Source organism: Periplaneta americana, chromosome 12 (assembly GCF_040183065.1).
Source record: "Periplaneta americana isolate PAMFEO1 chromosome 12, P.americana_PAMFEO1_priV1, whole genome shotgun sequence".
Lineage (NCBI taxonomy): Eukaryota > Metazoa > Arthropoda > Insecta > Blattodea > Blattidae > Periplaneta > Periplaneta americana.
In genome coordinates, this window is record NC_091128.1 from 113,112,727 (window position 1) to 113,138,402 (window position 25,676).

General features: G+C 35.7%; 1 long non-coding RNA gene across 1 annotated transcript in view; it reads left to right on the forward strand.

Moving 5' to 3' along the window:
* LOC138710078 (uncharacterized) overlaps positions 1 to 25,676 on the forward strand; it is a 736,860-nt gene that overhangs the window by 509,642 nt on the left and 201,542 nt on the right. The gene's annotated exons all lie outside the window — the stretch shown is intronic.

A 25,676-nucleotide genomic window follows, 5' to 3' on the forward strand; every position in this document is an offset into this window, starting at 1 on the left:
TTAATATGGTGGCGGCCCTTCGAGAGCGTCATAACACCAGAAAACATCAACAAAATGCACGATTTAGTGCTGCAAGATCGACGAGTCATCATCAGGGACATAGTAGAAGAAACAGGCTTCTCGTACCATAGTGTGTACAATTTATGGTAAACGAACTGGACATGAAAAAATATTGCAAGTTGGGTGCCTCGAATGTTGACGCCGACGCAAAAACGACAAAGAGCAGTGCTCTGCGAGCAGCATTTAACTAATTTTAGAGAAAAAAATTCTTGAACGATTTGTGACTGTAGATGAGATATAGATTCACCACTATGACCCTGAAACCAAAATTCAACGTACGTATGGAGTGCAAACATAAGGGTTCACCGACTCCTAAAAATTCAGGGTGCAGTCATCGGCATGAAACGTTTTGCTTTGTTTTCTGGGATGCCCAAAGAGTATTTGCAGAAAGGAGCGACAATAACAGGCCTTTATTATGCAATTTAATTGAAAAATTTCAAGATGCTGTCAAGGAGAAACGTCTTGACAAGTTGAGGCGAAATGTTCTTTTCCACCAAGACAAGTCCTTAGTTGCAATAGATGCAATTTGCACAGAAGGATTTCAATTGCTGGACTTTTCACCCTATTCACCAAATCTGGCACTCAGCGACTTCAGTCTATTCCCAAAACTCAAAGTAGACTGTATTAAACACGTAGCTGCTATTCATAGATATTTCGCTAGCCCGCGCTACGAGCGTGCTAAACTAGCCCCGGCTATCGACTGGTTACTTGTACGGGGTTCATATCATATATCATATCATATATCATATCATATCATATCATATCATATCATATCATATCATATCATATCATATCATATCATATCATATCATATCATATCATATCATATCATATTATATCATATCATATTATATCTCGCTAACACTGGTTTATGAATACGAAAAACGTTAGTTCGCTGATCCTCCACCGGAAACCCACGCTAAGAATGTCTATGAATACGGCCCGAAATCTCCTATTATCGTATATTGAGTTATACAAAATAGGAATAAGTTTTATTATAAGATCCAAATTCTTTCTAGGTACACAGATGTTAGAGTATCTATATAGAAAACTCACAAACTAAAGACAAGATAAGGACGAGTGTATTAATATACTGGGTGTTCATTTCAAAGTGTGTCATGATGTCACTGTTGTGAGTCAGCGATTTGAAGCGAGTTTAAACTTTTATGTCAGAAAAGTTGTATATTAATCAAGGCGTTCAAACTGAACTTGAGAACGTGTACAGTATAACTTGAACGCCGTAGCAACAGATGGCGGTCTGTACAGTCTGTGTGCTACCATAACCTCTCTCGAACTGTGTTTTGCGCGGACAAGTCGTACGCAGGGTATTTGTTATCATCCGTTGCATACCGCAACATTCCACAACATAAATCAAATGCTCCGTGTCCATGTTGACCGTCCAAGTTAATGTCAACAAATACATAAGTAATCGTCTTAACCCTCTCGCCATATCCCGACAGTAAGAAAAATAACTCACCTCAGTACGTATTTCCAAACAGTTCACATTCCTGCCACTACCGGCGTTACCGCACGTATCGGTACGTACTTCAGAATGAATGCCGTACTTGCTAGGCAACTTCTCTCGCATTTAGATAATACGCCTCTGAGGAAGTGTAGGAAGATTGAATTCTATAGGCTCATCGGCTGGCCACATGACGGCATACAGCGAGCCGTGACACACTTTGAACTGAACACGCAGTATTCACTCTCTACAGCGATCTGTTTTACCTAAATATTCATATTATTCCAGAGAACTATATCAACGAAGATTAAGAATCCTAATATATTAATTATTTTCGGATATTTCTTCTCGATTAACTCCAATGTTCACCAATGAAAGTTTTAATTACAATATATTTTATGCCCCTTGCATTTAGGTTGTTCGGTTACGTATATATACATCAGCTTCATCTTTGTCGGTACTTTTACCTTCGAGTTGTACATTATTTTGAGTGAAACTACTAGAGGACATTATTTGACAATTCGTAAAAGATATATTTTCCGGAAAACTTATAAAAATGTAGAATTCAAGAAAAACGAAAGAGAAAGTAAGAATTAAATTCAGACAAAAAACTATTTTTTAAAATTATCTTTGAGTAATTTCTTTCAAATATTGTGGCATTGAAGTCTGACATCAAAAAATGCTGATTATCAACTTCTGAAGCATTTATCAAAGAACACTGAAGAAGATTAACAAAGATATGTTCTGTTACTTTCTTTTTCCGACAACGGTTTAGAATTCGGCACGAAATCGGTAAACAGCTTACTGTGAATTGTAACCTTTCCACTTTCTCACGCCTGAGTTATAAGCTTCAAATTACGATAAGGTGATTTTAAAGGTCTAAGTATTTTAGAATGTAATAAAATGACATTGTTAAAAGTGTGTTTGAAATTATCTTGTTCTGAGTGCTGTAACTACAATATAATCATTCTCTAAGTGGAACTTGTTATATCCTATTTAATTAGAAGGATATGAAGTGGTCCATAGAATGCACGTGTTAGAAAATGAGCGAGATTTCATCTGTGCTTCATTAAATTAGTATAGGAAGTTGTATAATTTGGAGCGTTTCTGGCTTCAAGCAACACTTTAAAAATAGACTCAGGGACAAAAAAAAAACCGGACACTTCTATATTTACTTGTATTTTGTTGCCAATTATTTCAAAATGAAACAAAACCCATTTAAACAAAATAATGTTCCATTTAGCACCTTATACGACAACATTTTTAAAAAAAATCTCTGATGAGAAAATTTACAAAAAATTACAAAGGGCGTATAACTGTGGCATCGTTTGGTCTAACTGTTTTTTTTTTCATTTTATAGTGCCTTAAACATTAAAAACTCATTTTAGTAACGAGTATTACCCCCTCTGGCTTGAATAACTGCATCCATACGTCTTGGAATGCTCTCAATTTGGTTAGCAATGTCTTCTTGAGGAATAAGTTCCCATTCTTCGCCAAGTGCTCGCCTCATCTCTTGTAACGATTCTGGTCTCGGTCGTCTATTCTTAACACACCGTCCCAGCATGCCCCACACGTGTTCAATTGGATTCATGTCTGGACTCCTTGCTGGCCATGGAAGAACATGGATTCCCACTTCTTGGAGATAATCTCCGACCGCATGGGAAATATGCGGCCGTGCATTATCATGCATTAAAACAAAATTATCGCCTACAAATTGGCCAAATGGCACAACATGATCAGCCAAACATTCATTTATATACCTATCAGCTGTTAGTCTTCCATTTTCAACAAAAACCAACTCTGTACGAGCATCCGTACACACTCCTGCCCAAACCATCACTCCACCACCTCCATACGGCACATTTTCGGAAATGCAACACTTTGAAAATCGTTCTCCCCTTCTTCTCCAAACTCTTTCACGTCCGTCAGGTGAGCACAGATTGAAACGGGACTCATCGGTGAACAGAACACAGTCCACTGTCCATTTCTCCAATCCCTGTGATCATTTGCAAAACGCAGTCGTTCAACTCGATGCATCCTGAGAAGTCTGGGACCAGTTGCAGGTCTATTTGATATCAATCCACTTGCTTTCAACCTCCTTCTAACTGTTTTGGCCGAAATTGGGCGTCCATGCATGTTAACAAATTGCTGGGCTACACTAGTAGCTGACAGGTTGCGCTCCCTAAGAACTCTCAACACCATATACCTGTCTTCGTTTGGATTTGTAGCTCTTGGACGATCCGAACCTGGTGTTCTGGTATATTCTAGGGTCTCTCTATAGCGTTTTATGGCATCATGGGTTGTGCTTCTAGCCATATTCATACATTTGCAATGTAACGTACACTGCGTCCATCATCGTAAAGGGCTACAGCTCGAGCCACATCTTCAGGTCGCATCTTGTTTTAAGACAAATGTTGCAACCCCACTTAAACTCAGAAAATGTAAAAATAAAGAAATAACGAATGATAACGATAATGAAGCACGAAATGGTTGAGACAAAATTGTTATAACCGAGACTCCGAGAGCAAAATTGGAATATTTGGTTGTAATGGCTTGTTTATAAAACAAAAAAACAATCAACAATGTATACACGTCTCCATAACAACAGATGGCTACCATAATATTGTATGAGAAGATAATGTTTTGCAAAATACCAGCAAATATTAAAGTGTCCGGTTTTTTTTGTCCCTGAGTGTAGTTCACAGATACTTTTTTTTTAAGTGGATTACCTGTTTCCTTGTTCTCTGTTCTGAAATTGTAATTTCATCCTTGCTCCAAGTAGAACTCATTATATTCTACTTAATAAGGACATCATGAAGTGGTTCTCGGATGTAGTTTACATTATGAGACAGAATTTACTCTGTGCTACATTAAATTGGCACAGGAAGAGAAATAATTTGAAGCATTGCTCGACACTTAATTTTCACAGCTTTGCAAATACTTTAACGAATGTTTCATTGTAAATAATGTTATTCTTTATACGGCAGAATCATAACATTGTTTATAGTTTTATATGGAATACTAACCTGTATATAATTTTAAGAGAGTTTGGTTTAGTGCTTTACAATAGAAATCAGCGGGGTGTTTATAATTATACAGCTACTACATGAATTTGAACATTAGAGTTACATATTCTGTAGGATCTATAAAAATGGTTGTCTCTATTTTTATGAGGAAAAGTGCACTTAAAAAACAGGAATTGTCCCTAAAAACATTGACCTAAAACACCAAACGATGTCTCTCGGTGCTTAGAGATTTCTACTGAAGTACTGGTTAAATGTTGTTCATATTTTGTACAGTATATATGAGTTAATTTGTCTGAGAATGATCCACATTAAATACAATAATAGTTTGCAAAACATTAATGTGACTTTAGCTATTCCAAACTAAAAAATACACAATGGCGCTCTAATTCAAGAATTGTTTATTTTATTTGACATTTTTATATTATGTCTAATGAACGGAGAAATGAGACTGCCGAATTAGTATCGTTTTATTTGTTGTTAAGTCAACCAATAAGGCATCACTAATATGGCAACTAAGCCACGAGACAATAGGATAGAGTGGCCAGTTCCTTTCCTCCTCCATTACATACATCATATTACACTAATCAGGCTTCAGATAGTAAAAACAATATTTTTCTTCATCTGACACAATATCGTCAATTGAGATGTACTGTTTGATAACACTGTACAACATGGAATTTGTCCTTTTTATAAAAATATGTGTATTCGTTGTTTTTTTTTTTTTTGATCGCAAAATCGAATCTGCAGTTAGTTTTTGTCCAGCACGTACTGTTTCTCCAAAATAAAAAGTTACTTAATGTTAGTGAAATGTTGCACTACTTTCACCTTATGGGATGCAACATGTCACTGAAAGTACAGTTTCTTGACAGCCACCTGGTCTACTTTTCAAAAAACTTTGGTGCTGTAAGCGACGAACACGGAGAGAGGTTTCATCAAGAAATATCTACCTTCGAAAAGCGCTTCAATGGAAGGTGGAATGCAAGTATACTGGCTGAATATTGCTGGTCATCCATCAGACATATTTCAGAAGCTGTCTACAAACGTAAAAGATAAAAAAAATACATTTTAATTTGTGAATTTTGGCCAAACAAAGGTTGCTTTATGTGCTAGTATAACAACTTTGTGTAAATAAGTGAAGTGCGTGTACCATAAAATTGGTATGTGTTAGACAATTTTGGTTTTCAGAAATGAGCTCAGCACCTCTCATTTAGTTAAAATTACACAGTTCATCTAAAGGACAGAAACAAAGTTTAAATTTGTTGTCCAGTGTAATGTATGTGTATGTATATGACCCAGAAACTTAGTCAGAGGTATAATATCGTCTGATAAGTTTTATTCAAAGATAAATTCTTTGGTCGGCGGGAAAAGGCACATAAGTCAAAAAGAATAATTTTTCAGGAGAGACTTTCTTTTTAATTTACTGTTAACTGAATATAAGTATAAAAATGAAATTCATATATGTTGGTTAAAATAAGGCCCTTTTCAATTTAAAATACAAGAAATTTTATTAGAAAAAGTACTAGACTTATGTGATTAGGTACATTAGAAAAATCGACTTTTTTTACTTATGTGCCTTTTCCCGCCGACCAAAGAACTAATTATATATTTTTTTATTTAAATTTAAATATACAGAATAAAGAAGAATATAATCACAAAACAAACAAGAGAAATAGAAATAAAATAATACAAGCAATATAAAAAGAAGATACAGTAGTATTAACAAAATTTGAGACCGAATGAGCAGCGCTCGTGCTCGGTCGCAGTTCAGATATAATATTAAAATAAAATAATAATAATAATAATAATAATAATAATAATAATAATAAATAAGTAAAATAAAATAGGAACTAAAATATAATTACAGCGGCAATGGAATTATATAATATAATATTAACACTAGAGAAGAATAATATCGCACGTGAAAAGTAGGACTAATATATATATTTCAAAATTATAGAATACAAATATAATATAGGTTGATTAATACATACACATAGGCTATAAATTTATTTAATCAAATTGAAGATATTAACACGTTATGGAATTGTAATTTTCGTTTCAATGATTTAAAAGGGTGTACTATTGATTAGATGGAAACAGAAACTTCTTCCTACTCCGTAATGTTACGTGAATTACAGTAGCGAATATTAAATATATTAATGTGGAGTGTCGTTTCAAAACGTATTAAATACATCCTCGGTCGAAATTTAGTTTGAAGCGATTTCGCATAGCTGAGACGGTATTCTTTAAGACCCTGATCTCATATTGGAGCAATTCGTATTCTTTCCCGCCTTTTTTCTATGATGAAAATTGTGTGTTGAATCAAATCGTATTATGTACAACTTCCATGATGTGTCGGATCAAATCGTATTATGTGCAACTTCCATTAGTTAAAATCTTAAATGGACAGCGTTGGCCAGCGTGTTGTATCTTCCCACCATTATTGAGTTTCCTGCTGTTTTACAACATTGTGATTATCAAGGTATGTACAATAGCAAAATCTATTAAAAGCAGTAAGGGGACCAGAGAGACGAGAGGTGGTGCCCGAAAGAGAGCACTGTATGTAGCTAAGAAGAGGGAAGTAGTGTAATTTATCTCTAAATTAAGAGCAAGTGGTCCTCACCTGTGCAGTAACGGTGAGCACGTCTGGCCGAGAAACCAGGTGGCCCAGGTTTGATTCCCGTTCGGGGCAAGTTACCTAGTTGAGTTTTTTCCGGGGTTTTCCCTCAACCCTATATGAGCAAATGCTGGATAACTATCGGTGCTGGACCCCGGACTCATTTCACCGGTATTATCACCTTTACTTCATTCAGACGCTAAATAACCTCAGATGTTGACAGAGCATCGTAAAATAACCTACTATAAGAAAGAGCAAGGGAATCATATTACAATAGAAGTAAAAGTCAGAGACTCTATTTGGCTTCCGACTTAAGTATTACAAACTTCTTCAAAATGTACAATTAAAGTGTTAATATCCGACTTAAGAGTAAAAAGATTTTTTTTTTTTTTTTTTTTTTTTTTTTTTTTTTCTCGGACAGAATTCAATAGGCTATAGGATTTTGTACACCGGCCAATGATGAATGCAGTTATTGCGCAAACATGCTGTTCCCAATAAGAAACTGCGATGATACACTGAAAAAAGACTAGGCTCTTAGTCGATTTAGGCGCACATAAGCTTCGTGCCAATACGTTCCATAAAATTATGAGAACAGAACCTAATGAGATACAGTCATTTTGTTTCGACTTACAGCAACTGCAACTGCTCTCGAAACTCAACATAAGTGAAGTATATTATTCAAGACAATTAGCTTTCTATACTCTCTGTGTAACTGATAAAGCTTCACAGAAGCCAAATTTCTTTACATGAAATGAAGCACAGGCTGGGCGGGCGCTATTGAAGTGGCATCTTGTGTCACTACATTTATCAGTGAATTTAATTTCGACAGTTCATCAAATGTATTAGGCTGTTCGCCGATGAATGATATATATATAAGGATTGAAGAATAAAATATACAGAGTGGGCAAAAAGTCCCATTAGTCCATATTATTTTGTGTCATGAGAATAATGGGGAACATACTGACTCTTTAGATACTTAGGTATACACAGTTAGTGTACAGTGGTTATTTTGTTTGTATGTTTGAATTATGACCATAATTACATCAATAGTGTGCATATTTGAGGTATTTCAGATATTTAAGGGGATAACGGAACTTTGTGCTCACCCTGTAGATGCCATAATTATTTAAAATTTATATTCAATGTGAGTTAGAGATCGAACCGGGTGGCCGCACGATCCAAAGTATGTCTCTTTAGGCAACTCCGTTCGAAGGGTTGCAGGTAAGAAACTCGCCATTCCTTATCACTATTTTCCAGCAGAAAGCAATAAAAACTATTAATATATCGTCCTACGTAGTATGCTGCTGTAAGAACCACAGAAAAACTGACAAATGACAGGGCACAATTCAGCGTGGTTTATAGATGCAAATCGTATTATGTGACAAAATCGCTTCAAAACGTATTAAATACACTGTGTCGGTGCAAAACGTATTAAGTGCAAACTTCAATTGACAATATCGTGCAATAGATTAAACAATCAGTGTCAGTGTTTATTACATTTGGTGTCATTTCACAATGCCTAAAAAGTGACATTAAGATATTTAAAATTTTTCCATTATCTTAGCCGTGAAACGTTTTTTACGTTTCCTGTAAAATTTGTTTTTCTGCATTTGGTACGATTTGAAACGACACTCCACTTCTCGGGAATTCATATTATAAAAATATAGAATTGATTATAAATGTAGGAATCTCTAGTGAGTCTTTTTAAAACTATTAGGGTCCAATGGCGAATTTCATTAACCTAGGCTAAAAGCAGAAATCAAGAGTTACGAAACTACTGTTGAAAAGTAATCATGGTTAAAATTACATTTTGAAGTACCATTTATAATCACCGGTTACTTACACATCGTTAGCTGACATCTCACTTAACCAGAGTAAAGACTATAATGGTATACATTTTCTGCTAATTGACAAAAGACAAGCATGCGTACCTCAGCAAAGACCAGCGTCTAAAAACAATTGCCTTTACTGTCTTCTACATTGAAACGAACTTATCATATCTATATTTTTGTGTTTTATTTTTTAATTTGTTAAGCTCTAGGCATTTTCATGTTTCCGTTTTTCATTTGTTTGGTTTTCGGTGCTGCTGGGTTAAAATCTTACAAAACGGAAGAAAAAAAACAATTATATCCTAGCGTGGGCCTGAAATGCCGATAAAATTAATTACTAGACGTGTGCTTGAGTATGTAAAAGCAAACAAAAAATGTGGAATTTCCATAAAGGAAATTGATTACGCATAGACCAGTAGGATATTAATATGTATATGTTTACAATCCAGGGTTCCAATTATACCAGAGAGCTGTGCAATATCCTACTCGTATAGTGCGTTCGGAGTTTAGAAAATACCATTGGGTATGAGACACACGTAATGTCAAACGGGCCGGAGTCACCCATAATAATTGACGGTGCAGAAAAACAGTACGTATCTGAATACGTATACCTAGGACAGCTAGTCTCCTTTCACCAGAAGACAGAGAAGGAAATAAAACGAAGGATTTCTCTCGCGTGGAAGGCATTCTGGACTCTCAAGTTCATCATACTGGAGAAAACACTCAGCAAGAAACTCAGAATAGAGATATTGGAGACCTGCGTAACTCCTGTTATATGGGTGTCAGATATGGTCTCTCACTGCCAAACTTCGTAATAGTCTCCAAATATGCCAAAGAAAGATGCTGCGAAGGATACTAGGCTTATCACTGAGGGACAGAGTTCCAAACGAAGTGCTACAAAAGATGTCAGCAATTAAAGATCCAGCACTGCAAGCAACCGACACCAAATGGAAGTGAGGAGGCCATGTTGCACGACTTAGAGACGGAAGATGGACGCAGACAGTCACACTATGGGATCCCCGCATTGGCAAGAGATCACGCGGAAGACCAAGGAGAAGATGGGCCGACCTCTTCAGTGAACGTGTAGGAAGACATTGGTCAAGCAGAGCAAGACATAGGGAAGACTGGAAAAACCTAAGAAGACAAGTGAACAGCGACAGAAACAAGCTAACAATATCAAACAGTGCAGAATGTGAACTAAGTGAACAATTCCAAGCATGAAAAACTTCTCTTACGCGGAGTAGCTCACCGCGTGAGACAAATAGAGCTCTCCCTCTACAGGAGGAGGCCTTTGCCCTTAACGGGACATTTTTAGGCTAATCATTTCATTTCATTTCATGTGGACATCATCTTAGCGGACATCCTCCCTCTTTGTAATGTAACTTAAATAAGTTATTTACGTATTTTCTATCGTAGCTATATAAAATAACACAGGCGAATCTATTCCATTTATTCAGTACCTCTTAAAATCCTTGCAAGTAGAATAATAAAAAAAACACAGGTTGTTTCAAAAGTGATAGTCAAACATTTAGGGATTAGAAGTACAAACGAAGCCACCGGCGTAGCTAAGTCGGCTAAGGAGCTTGCCTGCCGATCCGGAGTTGCTCTTGGGCGCGGGTTCGATCCCCGCTTGGGCTGATTACCTAGTTCGGTTTTCTCCTGGGTTTTCCCCAACCGTAAGGCGAATGTCTGATAATCTATAGCGAATCCCCGGCCTTATCTCGCCAAATACCATCTCGCTATCCATCGACGCGAAATAATAATAATAATAATAATAATAATAATAATAATAATAATAATAATACTTTATTGCCAGAACAAAGATACATATTGATTTTTTTTGTATAAGAATCTCTAGCACTCCCAGAAAGAATAAGTTACATACTCGTGCTCAGGGGGCATTCCACATATGTTAATGTTAAGACATTTTATTGAATGACAGAGTAAAAAGTAATAAAAGAAAAAAGGAAGAAGAAAAAACACATATCACAATAACTGAGCTTTAAATTTTCTCTGTTAACAGCAATTTTTAATAGATTTTTTTGAATAAGGAGCATTAGCAAATTGTGTGTTTGGGAATTTATCTACTATCATGTTATAACGCCTTGGACCGAAGTTGGTACTGTGATTATTAGTTGTAGTACATTTAAACCTACTAGTTCATATAGTGTCGTTAAATAACCAAGTAAAAAGAAAGTAAAAACGAAGATAAGTAAAAAAAAGTTCCAGTAAACATGGGTCCTCAAATTAAGTGAAAATGCCATTTTGTGATGGTTGGTGCTCGCTGAATACTAAGTATTAATTCCAACAAGAGCAGTGACAATTTAATTTAATTTATCAATCACGAGACAGTAAAATTAATAATTTTGGCTTCAGCATCACAGAAACGTAATTGAACAGTAAAGTCTGTGGATAAACAAGCCGCAATACAGTAAGGACATGTTAACTGAAGAATTTTACAGCAGGTGTTCAAAATGCTGACCATGCACTTTGTATTTTTCTCCGTAATGACCCGCGAATGCGCTCGAGCAATCCTGGATAATTCTTCGTTTGCTGGAAGGCATCTACAATCCGATACTGCAATTCATTAACGTTGTGATCATTCCAGGTCAATTTGTCCACAGCACAATGTCCAATATACAGAAATTCCACTACAAAAATGTCCAATCAAATCAGGCCATGAGTCAAAATTTCCGATAAGCAGAAATGTTCATAAGTCAAAATGTTAAATATATAGAAATGTCCACGTCAAAATGTCAGCAAATCAAAATATCCAGTATACAGAAATGTCCAGAAGTCAAAATGTCCAATATATGGTAAGTAGGCCTACAGAATGCTGGGTAACTTTCGGTGCTGGACCCCGGACTCATTTCACCGACATTATCTCCTTCATCTCATTGAGACGCTAAATAACCTAATATGTTGATAAAGCGTCGTAAAATAACCTACTAAAATAAAATAAAAAGTAGGCCTACAGAGACGGCTATTCTACATTCTTTTCGGAGAGCTACACCGCCAAGATTCCCACTTCCTTTTTGGAATTCCTCGGAAATAACATCGCAAAGTGATTGTAGAACCAACAGTGTAGTGAAAGGTTTCCACTGTAAATTTCAAAAACAGGTTTCCAGACATCAGCTTTTGGAGATTTATAGAAAACATAACACAAGAACAGAATGAGACAGGGAATACCACAATCTAAATTCATAATAGTCACACAAAATAAGGCAGCCCGTAAACAAGAATTATATTAGAAATCAAAGACTAATTTGAAGAGATTATATACATACAATCAATATAAGGACAGCAGTAATGTGAGACAATATTTCCGGATATGTTCATATTAGCCTATTTGAAGATGCTTGCTGACCGTAGTACAGCAGAAAATTAGAAACAAAAATTTGTTACAGGATATTGTAAATTTAGCTTACATTTCATTGTTAAATTATTAATTCACATTTAATAATTGTTATTCTGGTCATTAATAATACCATACATGTTACTGTATAACTCTGGACATTTTTGATAATGGCAATTGTCCACACTTAAGGAGTAACGATTAGCGCGTCTGGCCGCGAAACCAGGTGGCCCGGGTTCGAATCCCGGTCGGGACAAGTTACCTGGTTGAGGTTTATTCCAGGGTTTTCCTTCAACCCAATATGAGCAAATTCTGGGTAATTATCGGTGCTGGACCCGGACTCGTTTCATCGGCATTATCACCTTCATCTCATTCAGACGCTAAATAACCTGAGATGTTGATACAACGTCGTAAAATAACCTACTAAAAAAAGATAATGACAATTTAATTAATGTCTGGATATTTTTAATATTGGACATTTAAGATACTGGTCATTTATTGACTGTGAACATATTTTATACTGTGCAAATCTAGTCTTTCAGGTAAGGCTCCCTGTAAAGCAGATTTGAATAATTTCAAGGGAAAGACTAGATTTGCATAATATATACGTCACTGTTTACGTTAACAGAAAACCACAATTCCAAGTCACACAGAGTTTGTGTGCACTCGATGTGGGTCTCTGGCGTTTCGTCAGCCCACGCGAGTTGTGTGGATATAAAGGGAAAAGTTGAGACGGTGTCGGGTGGAGTTCCCGGGTAGCTCAGTGGTAGAGCGCTGGTACGTTCAACCAGAGGTCCCGGGATAGATACCCGGCCCCGGAACAATTTTTCCCTTGAAATTATTCATATTTTATACTGAACGATTGATGATTGTGGACATTTTTGGTACTGGACATTAATGATGATGGACATTTTTACAATGGACTAATTGATTGATGTCGTGGTGATGTCTGTTGAGCAAACTACGCTTTTTTCATAACTCCATACACAGAAATCCAAATGATTTAAGTCCAGTGATCTGGGTAGAAGTCCTCCTCTATCTGTCCACTGTTAACCATATCATTTGTTTAGATACCGTCTCGTACTTGGAAGGAAATGGAATGGGTAGAGTGCAACATACGTACGAAGCATAAATGCTGCCATGTTACCGTATCTGAGCGCTCAGTTAAAAAATTGGCATTAACTCGTAAACGATTAATTTTCAGAACCATGTTTGCTGGGACTTTTTTTTTCTTCTCTTCGTTTTACCTTCTTATCCCTAAATTTTTGAACACCACTTTCGAAATATCTTGTATACGGCATAGAAGATATCAAATGTACTGAAATGGTTATAATTTTGTCTAAAGCCTATAGTCAATATTTGTACTTCCTTATTTGACTTTTTCGCTGTCGTGCTAACTCTATTTCCCGGGAATTCTGTGTCCAACTACTATCAACTTAAACAGACATCCAACATTTGAGGCATTTCGAGGCATGGTAAATTCTGCCTGAGCTATAAAAATTCTTATGTGATAGAAATAATTTTCTGTGTCGAGAAAGTAAAATCAAACTCCTTTAACGTTGATAGCTGTAGACTGCTTCGTTATAGTAGAAAGCCGATGCTTGCCTCCTTAGATATAACACGCAGAGCAAGTCTCCTGAAATCGGCAAGCATGATGTTTAGGTAGAGCATGAAAATCAAGGAATATATGGACAGTAAAAAAAAATCAATCAGTCATACGGAAATGGGTATTTAAGCGTTGTTAATTCATCATAAAAAGTGAATCTGATACAACGCTAATAGAAATTAATTTGTTTCCTAGAATTATAAGATAAAATTATATATATATATATATATATATATATGTATATATATATAAATGAATGAATAAATGAATAAATACATAAGTAAACCAGTAGACTATAAATAAATAGATAGATAAATAAATAAATAAATCTATTATCTTAAACTCTTCAGCAATATTCTTAATACTTGCACCGTTTTCAAGGGTTTGAATAATATTTACTTTGTCAGAAATACTTGTCAGACGTGAACGTGTTTGTGACATTATGTTTTGCCGGAATACGGAGGCTTGAAGTCTCATCACAACGATGTGCTGTTTCCCTGCTTTCTTTACAATAAAACGCATTGTAATAAATCGGCGGAGCAGTGTAACGCTCTGTTTTTCTTTTTTTCGTCGACCTTTTTGAGATCAGAGTCCGTAGCGTGCGTTGATTGGAAAGTGTTGGAAATGTAATGAAGTCTTTGTAGGATGTCTCAATTAGGAGCGGCAGTGTAGGACGGAAGCTAGATGGGCTGAGTTGTGGGGGCGTAACTTGACGTCACTCTGGAAATGACGTCGTTCAAGCCCAATGCAATATATCAATGACACCTTTCAGGGAATTTTGTGCTTTGTTCTCTTTCTGCTTTGAAGTCGTTTAAAAACTTCAGTCATTAATACCAGTGCGAGTCTTCAGATTCCTTTTCGGCCATTATTATTCGTAAATGTTAAGAAGTCAAATTTCTATAATAAAATTTTAGAGCCTGAAGTGTGTATTCATTCATTCATTCATTCATTCATTCATTCATTCATTTTATTCCATAGAACTTACATGAGCAATGAAGCTTTAAGATGTGGAACAAGTCAAAATTCTGTATGTATGCATGTTGAGTATACGTGTATGTATGTGTGTATGTGTATACAGAGTGGAAGTGAAATAACCCTGCAGATTTTCACAACGAATAGCTAATGTTGTATGTAACAAAAAAGGTGTAGTATCATATTGATGGAAAGTTTATGGTATTCTCAATTTTTTTTTCCGAAATGTTTAACACCAACTTATTCGGTAACTAGGTATGGCGTGTAGGATCGCGATTTTTGCACATATCGATAGAAAATCTAATAAAGAATATTTTATCCCTCTGGTGTATTTCAATAGCATGGACGCTTTTCGTATAAATTTCATTTAAATACCACTGATTTCAAGCCACTGAACAATGAGAGCAGAGAGTAGCTGTAGAGAGAGGCTCGCGGTCAGAGACAGACCTGAGTTCGTTGATCTCTTACATCTTTATTACGAGAAGAAAGACGACTATGTTAGTGGCATACGTTGTCACGTAAGAAACAAATTTGAGTAATTTTCATTCAATATTCCGGAAGAAAATTATCCATATTTACTGCGTACTGCACTTTGAGTGTTATGTGGGCAATTGTGCCATATCTAATGTCAACGACCTTTATCGTTTTCTTTCTCTCCTTTTCTTTAATCTGTTCCTTCACTTCTTTCTCTTCAATGCTCTTTCCTTTTTCTATTTCCTACTTCTTCTAAACTTTAGTAGTTTATGTAAATTCCTCTTCCAACTGCTAGAATAACATGTCTTTTTACTATTTTATGTTCCTTGACATCTTACTTCTGTAATTCATAACGGAAGTCATACTGTGTCCATTTGTCATGTTCTAACTGTTGCATTCTGGAACTGATAATTCAGTCAAACATTTCCAGCTCGTAGCTACAAATAAGGGAGAAACAGTACAGTGAAGTAAACTGTACTCACTGAAAAACATTGCAGATGGAAACTTATTTATGTACTATGCTCCTAATCAGAGAGAAAAAGCCTACACAAATTTTGTCACCATCCATCTGTCTCTCTATACAAATATTTCAGATGGAAACTTATGTACTACATATGTAATCAATGAGAAGTGCATTACACACATATTGCCTACGTTAGTCTGTCTCTCTATACACATATTTAATTCCTTCAATTTAGCAGAACGTTAACATTTACGTCTGAAAAATAAAATCAGTAGAGCATGTTTCAGATTGTTAACATTATTTATTTAACACAAAAACAGACCACGTGACACTGCATTAGTAAAATAAAAATTATACATCTATCCGTGTCTGTGAAACTGCGCATGAAAAGTGGTACTCATTAAAGTGACATCGACTCATCACTAACAGTCAGTACTTTTTTCCACCTCATTGCGTGGTGTGATGTTGTACTCACATTTTAAATTGCTTTCCAGTCATTTGCACAATGTAGCAATTTGGTTTTTGCAGCAAATACTGATTAAGAGCACTCCTGTCAAATGTAATAAAGATAAAATGTGTTTGAGTGTAGGAGCCTTCAGCCATGGACTTCAGTCAATATGACGTTTAACTACACATGTCTATCCGTTTATGTATGTCTACTTGTGTATCACCTATGTCGAACCATCTATCAGATTAATACGTACAGGGTGATTCAGAAGGAATAGTAAATATTTTAGGACGTGCTAGTATGGAATATTCTGGGTAAAAAAGGCGGTACAGTCATGTGTCTAATTTTGAATGGGCCTGGAGATAACTTACATGTTTAAATATTACGCTTAACCAACTTTACAAGTGGCAAAAAGGATAAAAAAATTATTGAATGATTAAATTTATTGCTTATTTGCAGTCTATACAAAAATAGAAAGGGATTGATAGTTCTCTCTCGCACACGCGGGAAGTGAGCGACGTTGTCAAGTTGTGCGTTAGTGCAGTGCGGCTCTTTCCGCCGCCTGTCTGCCGTATCGGAACTAAGCAACTGACACGAAATCGTAAACTCATGAATTTGTATCATACGGTAGTTTTTGACTAGATTAATAATAATAATAATAATAATAATAATAATAATAATAATAATAATAATATAATAGTAATAATAATAACAATAATAATAATGATAAACATATGAATCAATGTGAATATGGTACATAATGTGTAAGCGATAAGTTGTCTCCATCAGTACCTTACGAGCATTGATTTTTTTTATACTTGAAACCTAAATTCTTTAAGAGAATGTGCAGAAGAAACACTGCCGTGAAAAAGATCCGCATCTTGAAGCGAATTTTACAGCTTTTTTGAAGTAGGATGCTCTTTCCGTCGGTAATATAAATATGCATGCCGTCGGATTGCATCCTACTGAAAGGCATCTAAATTTGTCACCTATTTTTCACTTTCCTTTTCTTTCCCGGGGTTTCAAATATGGAAGGTCCATCCTCTTGCTCATTCAATTTAAATTTTCCTTTCCTATTTTAAGAGCCTCTGCAGTACTATTTACCACCTGTTGTACAGGAATAAGAGGCCAGCCATTGTCTCTTGTTTTTCGAAATAATCTCGCACATTACAAACCATTTCTCTCGCCTGACTTGTAAGAGGAGCACCTTTTCGTTACTTCTAGACATCTTGTTGTCCCTTGTAGCATTCCTTTCTCCCTCTGAGCCCGTGGTTCGTTTTGTGATGCTAACTGCAGGAATGATGCCTTGCGACATTGTATAAGTGAAACACACGGACAATATAAATCGCGTTACAAATACACTCACAACTAAATTAAATTTAAAACTAAATTTAAACTTATTCTACCTTCATCAACAACAAAATATCTACGAAAACAATAGCCACGACAGAACACAATAACGAAGATTCAACACTTCCGAGCAAAGCAACTGGCTGCCATGTGCTCGCTGCGAAACAGTCGGCATCGTCGGCCTTTGGCATGGTCTCTGATTGGCTAGTTTGAGCGGTTGCCATGGTGACGCTTTGAAGCCGTTGAATTGTCAATACATTTCTAGTTTTGTACAGACTATAGTCTACATGATATCGACACAATTCAACAGTTCAATGTAATTTTTGCTCTGTTAACAGCAGTAAATGTTGCTCTTTTGTAGTCGTTTTATTTTATGTGGCAGCACTATTTATACTGCGATCGACCAATTTGTCCCTTGTGATTACATAGCTTTCGTACACTTCGAATTTCATCATCCCTCACAGACAAAAATCGATAGGAGTATGGCCTGGAGACTGTGGTGGCCAATGTCTATGGCCACTGCGGCCGATCCATTGTTCACGAAATGTGAGATTTAGGTGATGTGTAATTTAAGAGCTAAAATGGACATTGACCCCTATGCTAGAAGAATATGTCAAGGGAACTACAAACAGTTGTATCTCTACACGCTTTATGAACAGTACTGTCCTCAGATGATCTCATAGGAAAGACACGTATCATTACTTTGTGCTTAGTGATTTGTTGTTCCTTCTAACTATTTCTAAGGCTTGGTATGCGTAACATTCAGACAGCTTTATCCTCACACTAATTAAAATTTAGGTACATGTTTATGTGACCTTTTTTACTTAGAATAATCCGAATTACGACTCCACAAAATATATACTATTCCTCCTGAATCACTCTGTCTATATATCATACCTATTAAATGTGTCATATGTATCGTTGTATTAAATGCACCTAAGTAAGTAAATAAGTATGCATGTACAGTATGTACAGTAGTGGCACAAAAACCGGACCGACCCTTGTAGCTGGTTTCAGAGCCTTGTTCGCTCAGAGCACGATAGACTGGTAACGCAGACTTTCGTGGTTCGAATCCTGCCTGAGAAGGAACCTTTTTTTTTTTTTTGTTCCTTATTCAAATTTATTCCCAATATTTTTCGATTGCTGGTAAAATTCATATTCTGGGAATAATAAGTTAATTAAGTAGTAAAATATCGCTGTAATCGAAAAGTATTGGGAATAAATTTGAATAAGGAACAAAAAAAAAATTCCTTCCCAGGCAGGATTCGAACCACGAAAGTCTTAGTTACCAGTCTATCGTGATCTGAGTGAACAAGGCTCTGAAATCAGCTACAAGGGTCGGTCCGGTTTTTGTGCCACTACTGTACATTGTAAATTGATAGAAAGAAAAACTGGCACAGCCTAGAAACATCTTCATAGCGGCCATGCATGTAGCTATATCGAAATTTTGCTTCATAACCTCTTTATGATTCTACTCACTGTTTTCCTTCGCACGTATTTGTAACGAACCTAATCTGTTCTGCCGTTATCTGTTTCTAATTTGAGTAATGATATAACTCACGATACTTCCACGGAGGAGGCTGGCCTAGGGACGATAGGGGTTGCCTGCTCGAAACCTGGTACGCAGCGAACCTTAGTGTAGTCAGCCGGTGTGGGCTTGGGAATGTACCTAGCTTGAGGGTTAGGGCAATAGATCGTAACAGGTCGTAGTGTAGGGCCATAGTGCTCCCCCACCCGTAAATCCCATTCCATTCCAAATACAAATTTAAGTCGTAGACAATGATTTTTATATGTAGCCTATAGTAGAGAATGTACTTTCTTAAGGTTATAGTTTTAAACATGGACGTGAGAGGCATGTAAATCATGTTTCTATAATAAAAGGGAGGGAAAGGTATTTTGTGACGAATAAAGAAAATGAGAAGATTGAGAAAGAAACAAATCGGTGAAAACAATACGTGTTGAAGAGGAAAATAGAAGACAAAATGTGGAATTCAAGTATTTAAATCAGCGTATAAATAAAAGAAAGATAAGGCATTATAGTACTTACTTACTTACAAAATTTAATGGCTTTTAAGGAACCCGCAGGTTCATTGCCGCCCTCACATCAGCCCGTCATCTGTCCCTATCCTGAGCAAGATTAATCCAGTCTCTATCATTTCAAATTTCAAATTTATTTACAATTTACATTTGAATTGAATACATATGAATAGATACCCGAAATGAGCATATGCTCGTCCTCGGGTACAGTTCAGTAGTCTACATAAATGAATCATATCCCACTTCCCTCAAATCCATTTTAATATTATCCTCCCATTTACGTCTCGGCCTCCCCAAAGGTCTTTTTTCCTCCAGTCTCCCAACTAACACTCTATATGCATGTCTGGATTCGCCCATACGTGCTACATGCCCAGCCCATCTCAAACGTCTGGATTTAATGTTCCTAATTATGTCAGGTGAAGAATACAATGCGTGCAGTTCTGCGTTGTGTAACTTTCTCCATTCTCCTGTAACTTCATCACTCTTAGCCCCAAATATTTTTCTAAGAACCTTATTCTCAAATACCCTTAATCTCTGTTCCTCTCTCAAAGTGAGAGTCAAAGTTTCACAACCATACACAACAACCGGTGATATAATTGTTTTATAAATTCTAACTGTAAAACTTTTTGACAGCAGACTAGATGACCAAAACTTCTCAACTGGATAATAACAGGCATTTCCCATATTTATTCTGCGTTTAATTTCCTCATGAGTGTCATTTATATTTGTTACTGTTGCTCCAAGATATTTGAATTTTTCCACCTCTTCGAAGGATAAATCTCCAATTTTTATGTTTCCATTTCGTACAAGATATTAGAATAGAAATATAAATATGAATTATAATAGAAAATATGAGAAAAAGACACGATAGAATAAATGTTCAGAATATAAGTAAAAAAGACAGAGAAGTTAAAACGAGAAGAAAGAGAATGCAGAATAGAGGCAACAAGATCAGAAGTGGAGAAAAATGTACCGAGGACTATAAAAGAAAGAGGAGCGGGAAAGCGGGAAAATTGAGAAAGATGATAAGAGAAGGATAAAGCAGAAATTAAAATAAAAGTGTAAAAGAAGCAAAATAGGAATACGAATAAAATAAAGGAGAATTATGAAGGGAGACAAATAAAAAAAAAGGAAAGATAGAGAAAGGGAGAATAAAACCAATCGAAGAAAAATACGTGAACAGCAAAATTAATAGATACTTCATTGTTTTCTAACAATATCCGAGCATTCCCAAAAAACCTTAACATAAAACAGTGCGTATACCTTAGAAATACAGAACATTGAGTATTGATTATCAATACGATTGTAAAGTTCCCGTTAATAGTTGATTTTAGTGGTTTGAGTAAGTACTTTAGATACAGTGAAGACAAGCCTTGAGAGAATCTATTGTTCGTTGTGAAAGGTGCGGCTACAGGAACGTCTTGTGAAACCTTCGACATAGGATTGATGATCGTGGCATCTCATTAGTCTTTCACATTGAAGATGTTCAGCGGGAAACTTCAAATGCGTCACAGAGTCCCTAGTAGTGACAAATTATACGTTCATAGTCTTGTAAATCCACTGTGGAAGGGCTTCTAACGATCCATTTTACTTCACCTGTCGGCAAACACATTGTTTAGTAAGTTAATGCCAAACCTGAATGTGACGAACATGGGATTTAATGTGTTTAATGGATGTATTATCCTTGCCTGTCTTCCTAGAACAGCTACAGCAAATCGTTTACTCCGAAGTTCCTCATTGTGTTCTGTGTTTCCACAGTAATAGCCTAAATTACGAGATCACGCAGTGCATAGACTAACCACTAAACTCTCCTCTAGCTCAATGACAGCGTATGATTATCATTTCGTGGAAGCCACGAGCTCAGGCGGTAGTGCATGTGCCTGCTGTTCCGGAGTTGAGCTTGGAGTGAGTTTGATTCCCTTTTGGGCTGATTATCTTATTGGATTTTGGTAATTTCCTAGAAGACGGGCAAATCCAACATGGCTGACGAAAACTACCAAAACGTTCTGCAAACTATGAAGTTCAAATGTCACCAAACATCACAAAATCAAAGATGGAAAATCAAACATATATTCATATGTTTAAGGAAGAACAAGCCCTTCAAAAAATGGACATATGTTTAATTTTTCATCTTTGATTTTTATGGTGTTTGGTGGCATTCGAACTTCATAGTTAGTAGTACTTTTCTGGCAGTTTTCGTCCGCACTTTACCCCCACAAATCACTAAAACACAAAACAAAACAATAATTTATCACCTTATCAAACAAAATTCCATTCAATCCTCATTGACGTCTTCAATGACAACCACTTCACTTGCATTATGGCACAGGTTTCAAGGCAATCTAAACTTAAACCATGCAGCCAAAAAAGAACTAAACCAACACTTTGTCGTACAATCAACTTCACATAACTAAACCATGTACAGTATTTACACAAAATGAAATTCTCTTTGAACTCTTATTACACCTTAACTTGTACGGAAAATTCAGTAAACAATTTCTTGGAACCATAGGAACACTTTTCCCGTCAACAATCAACACAATTTTTATTCACCAGCGAAAGAACTGAACCAAAATCGACATAAAATTTAATGCTCTGTTCTATGTTCACACATCTTTCACAGATATCATAAAATGACAAACTTTCAATAGCTTTACCCATCAGACACAATATAACACCACTCACGTTAAACAACCAAGAACAACTTGCTGACGTCATTATCCATTCAAAATTAACGAAAATTCTGGAACACATGATGACAACTATAACCAATCAAATCGAAGGAAAATCGTAAAATGACAAACTTCCAATAGCTTTAGCCATCAAAACAGTATAACACCACTCACGTCAAACAACCAAGAACAACTGACAACGTCATTACCCATTCAAAATTAACGAAAAATCTAGAACTAGTTTATAACCAATCAAACTGAAACAACATCACGGCGACACCTCGTATAAAAACCTAGAACTAACATATAGAAGCCCACACCTGTGGAGTAACGGTCAGCGCGTCTGGCCGCGAAACCAGGTGGCCCGGGTTCGAATCCCGGTCGGGACAAGTTACCTGGTTGAGGTTTTTTCCGGGGTTTTCCCTCAACCCAATACGAGCAAATGCTGGGTAACTTTCGGTCCTGAACCCCGGACTCATTTCACCGGCGTTATCACACCTTCATTTCATTCAGACGCTAAATAACCTGAGATGTTGATACAGCGTCGTAAAATAACCCAATAAAATAAAAAAATAAAAACATATAAAAGTCACTAAAAATCACTAACATTTAACTCTAAAGTAAAAAGGTTGGTAATACTTGGTACATCCAACCAGGTACCCGTCTTCTATGAAATTACCTGGATTTTTCCCGAGGTTTCCCCAACTATAAGGCGAGTATTAGGTAATGATCGGCGATTCCTTAGCTTCATATCGCTTAAGGTTATATGTACGTGAACGACCACAAATATTATCAGAAAATACAGGCTCTAAATTTCTAAAATTTTATAAGAAAACGAACTCACAATTGGACAAAAATTACAAGGTAGCACAACAAGACTTATTAGAACTTAAATATCTGATAAAAGTATAAAAAAGTTACTAATAATATTTTTCAAACCAGTTTTATCAAAGTATGAAAAAAAAAATTCTCCAGTTACATCATTTGGTAACCATGACATTGTTATGGTGTCTCTGACATCTTTAATATTTTTCCTGTATGTAATAAACACTTATTTCTGAAAAGTAGACTACTCTCAGACTTGTAGAGTTGTTTATTTTAGTACAATTAATTTTTTATTTGTCCTACTGTTCTCCAACCAGGAGATCAACCGTGAAAGGAATGTGCTTACTATTGCGTTATCTATTGGAGCGAAGTAGCTAGATAATATTATCGTTATAAGGTCAGTTTAAAAACCATTCGCTCTCCCGCATTTGTTATTTCCTGTATGGAGAGATTAAAAGACCAGGAGATTAACAGTGATCTAATTTTGTAACTAGGGTAGTATAAACATGTATGTATCAATGTTATTGTTTGTGCTGTGACAGCGAGCCAATAGAGTTACGAGTACCCACGTGTGTGACCTTATGACATCAACATTCATTCACAGCATTACCCCGCTTCGTCTCATCCGGCAGAGACTTTCTCGTGGTTGGAGCACAGTATATAAATTATACTAAAATTTACATAATGTTTTGTGACCAATTTTTTCTATTTTTAAAGAAATGGGCATTATTGTAGTCTACCTCTTGCATAAATGCATGTTAATCAGTGTACAAAATTTCATAATTCTATCTCTAATGGTTGTGTAGTTATGAAATAATATGTATGAAAATTTTCAAATTTTCAAAAATGTAATTTAAAGTAAAAAGTGAATTATAAAAAATATTATTAGTAACCTTCTTTATACTTTTATCAGATATTTAAGTTCTAATAAGTTTTGTTGTGGTACCTTGTAAGTTTTGTCCAATTGTGAGTTCATTTCCTTATAAAATTTTAGATATTTAGAGCCTGCATTTTCTGATAATATTTCTGGTCGTTCATGTACTGCTCGTTATCACTAATATTATCGATGCTGAATAAACTAGACTATGCCTTTATTTATGTAATTACTGGTAGGCACTTAACTAAAAAGGAAAAACAACAGAAGAAAAAAATAAAAAAGAGAAGTACAATAAAAGAACGGAAGAAACTGATGAAAGAAAAATAACGTTAATTTAGTGGAAAAGAATGAAAGAAGAGGCAAGTGAAAGGGAGGAAAGATAGTAGGTATAAGATTACAAGAAAATTAAAGAATTTACAATTTTAAAGGAAGGTAGAGTAATTAAAAAAGAAAACTAAGAATGAAGGAACAATAGGTACGTATGGAAGAAAAGTAGCTATAAGTTGGTCATGATTCTTGTATGCATAAAATGTGTGTTGATATAATGCATGCATTTCATCTCGAACAACTTCGCTCTTCGCTCTGTGACACAGGAAACATTGAATAGTATTTCCCAAAGGACTATATATCAAATAAAACGCGATGACCGCCTTTCAGAGCACGCTATTGTAAGAAGAAAAAAATATATTAAACTCTGATCTGTCAGTCCCAGGGTTCACATTCATATCAATTTTCTTTTGTTATAATTTCCGATATTTTGAAATATAATGAAAAAAAAACTTACAGGCAGCCATTTGAGAGAGACAATGGAAGACGAAAAAATATTCCACTTACATTGAAATGAATAAATTCTCTCGGTGACTCGATGTTGAAATTTTTTTTTGTCCAATAGTAGACGAACAGAAAGAAAAAACTGTCTCCTTTGAACAAGCCCAATAAAAAGTCATTTGCCGTTCCCTATAAAGGAAAAATATATTTATTTTTACACAGAGAGGCAACGATTCTCCAGTAACATTTTCCAATAGTTGCAGAGAAAGGAATCCAAACTCACAAAAGCTTTGTTTCAAATGATTCGTTTATAAAATAAGACAGAATCAAACAGGAAGGAGGTTGGTAAACGAAAAAAAAAAAAAACAGGAAACTGTAGATGATAAGCAGATAAATGCAGGAAATTCATGGTGTAGAAAACGACGAAGTAAAAGAACAAAAAATGTATATATTGGCAGGTGTTCAGAAGACAGATATCCCTTAACATGCAGACACTAATGGTTAAACAGTGCACCATCCTATAGCCTAAAAAACACCAGAAACTTACTTGCTTCCTGTTACTACAGTATGTGATTGAAATTCTGTTTCTTAAAGGAATTTTTAAAAACAAAGGCTATTCATAAGGAACAAGGTTATATTAATTAACCCCTTATTTAACGTAGGCTACTATTATGCCACAGAAGGCATTTGAAGATAGTTTAATTAATTATAATTATACTTCTTTAATTAAAGCTTGTTTAATATATAGGGTAACAGAGTAAAAGATATCCCAAATAAAAAAAAATCCAGTTCCTCTATTCATTAATTTGTTGTCCCAAAATCGGTTGACACATGT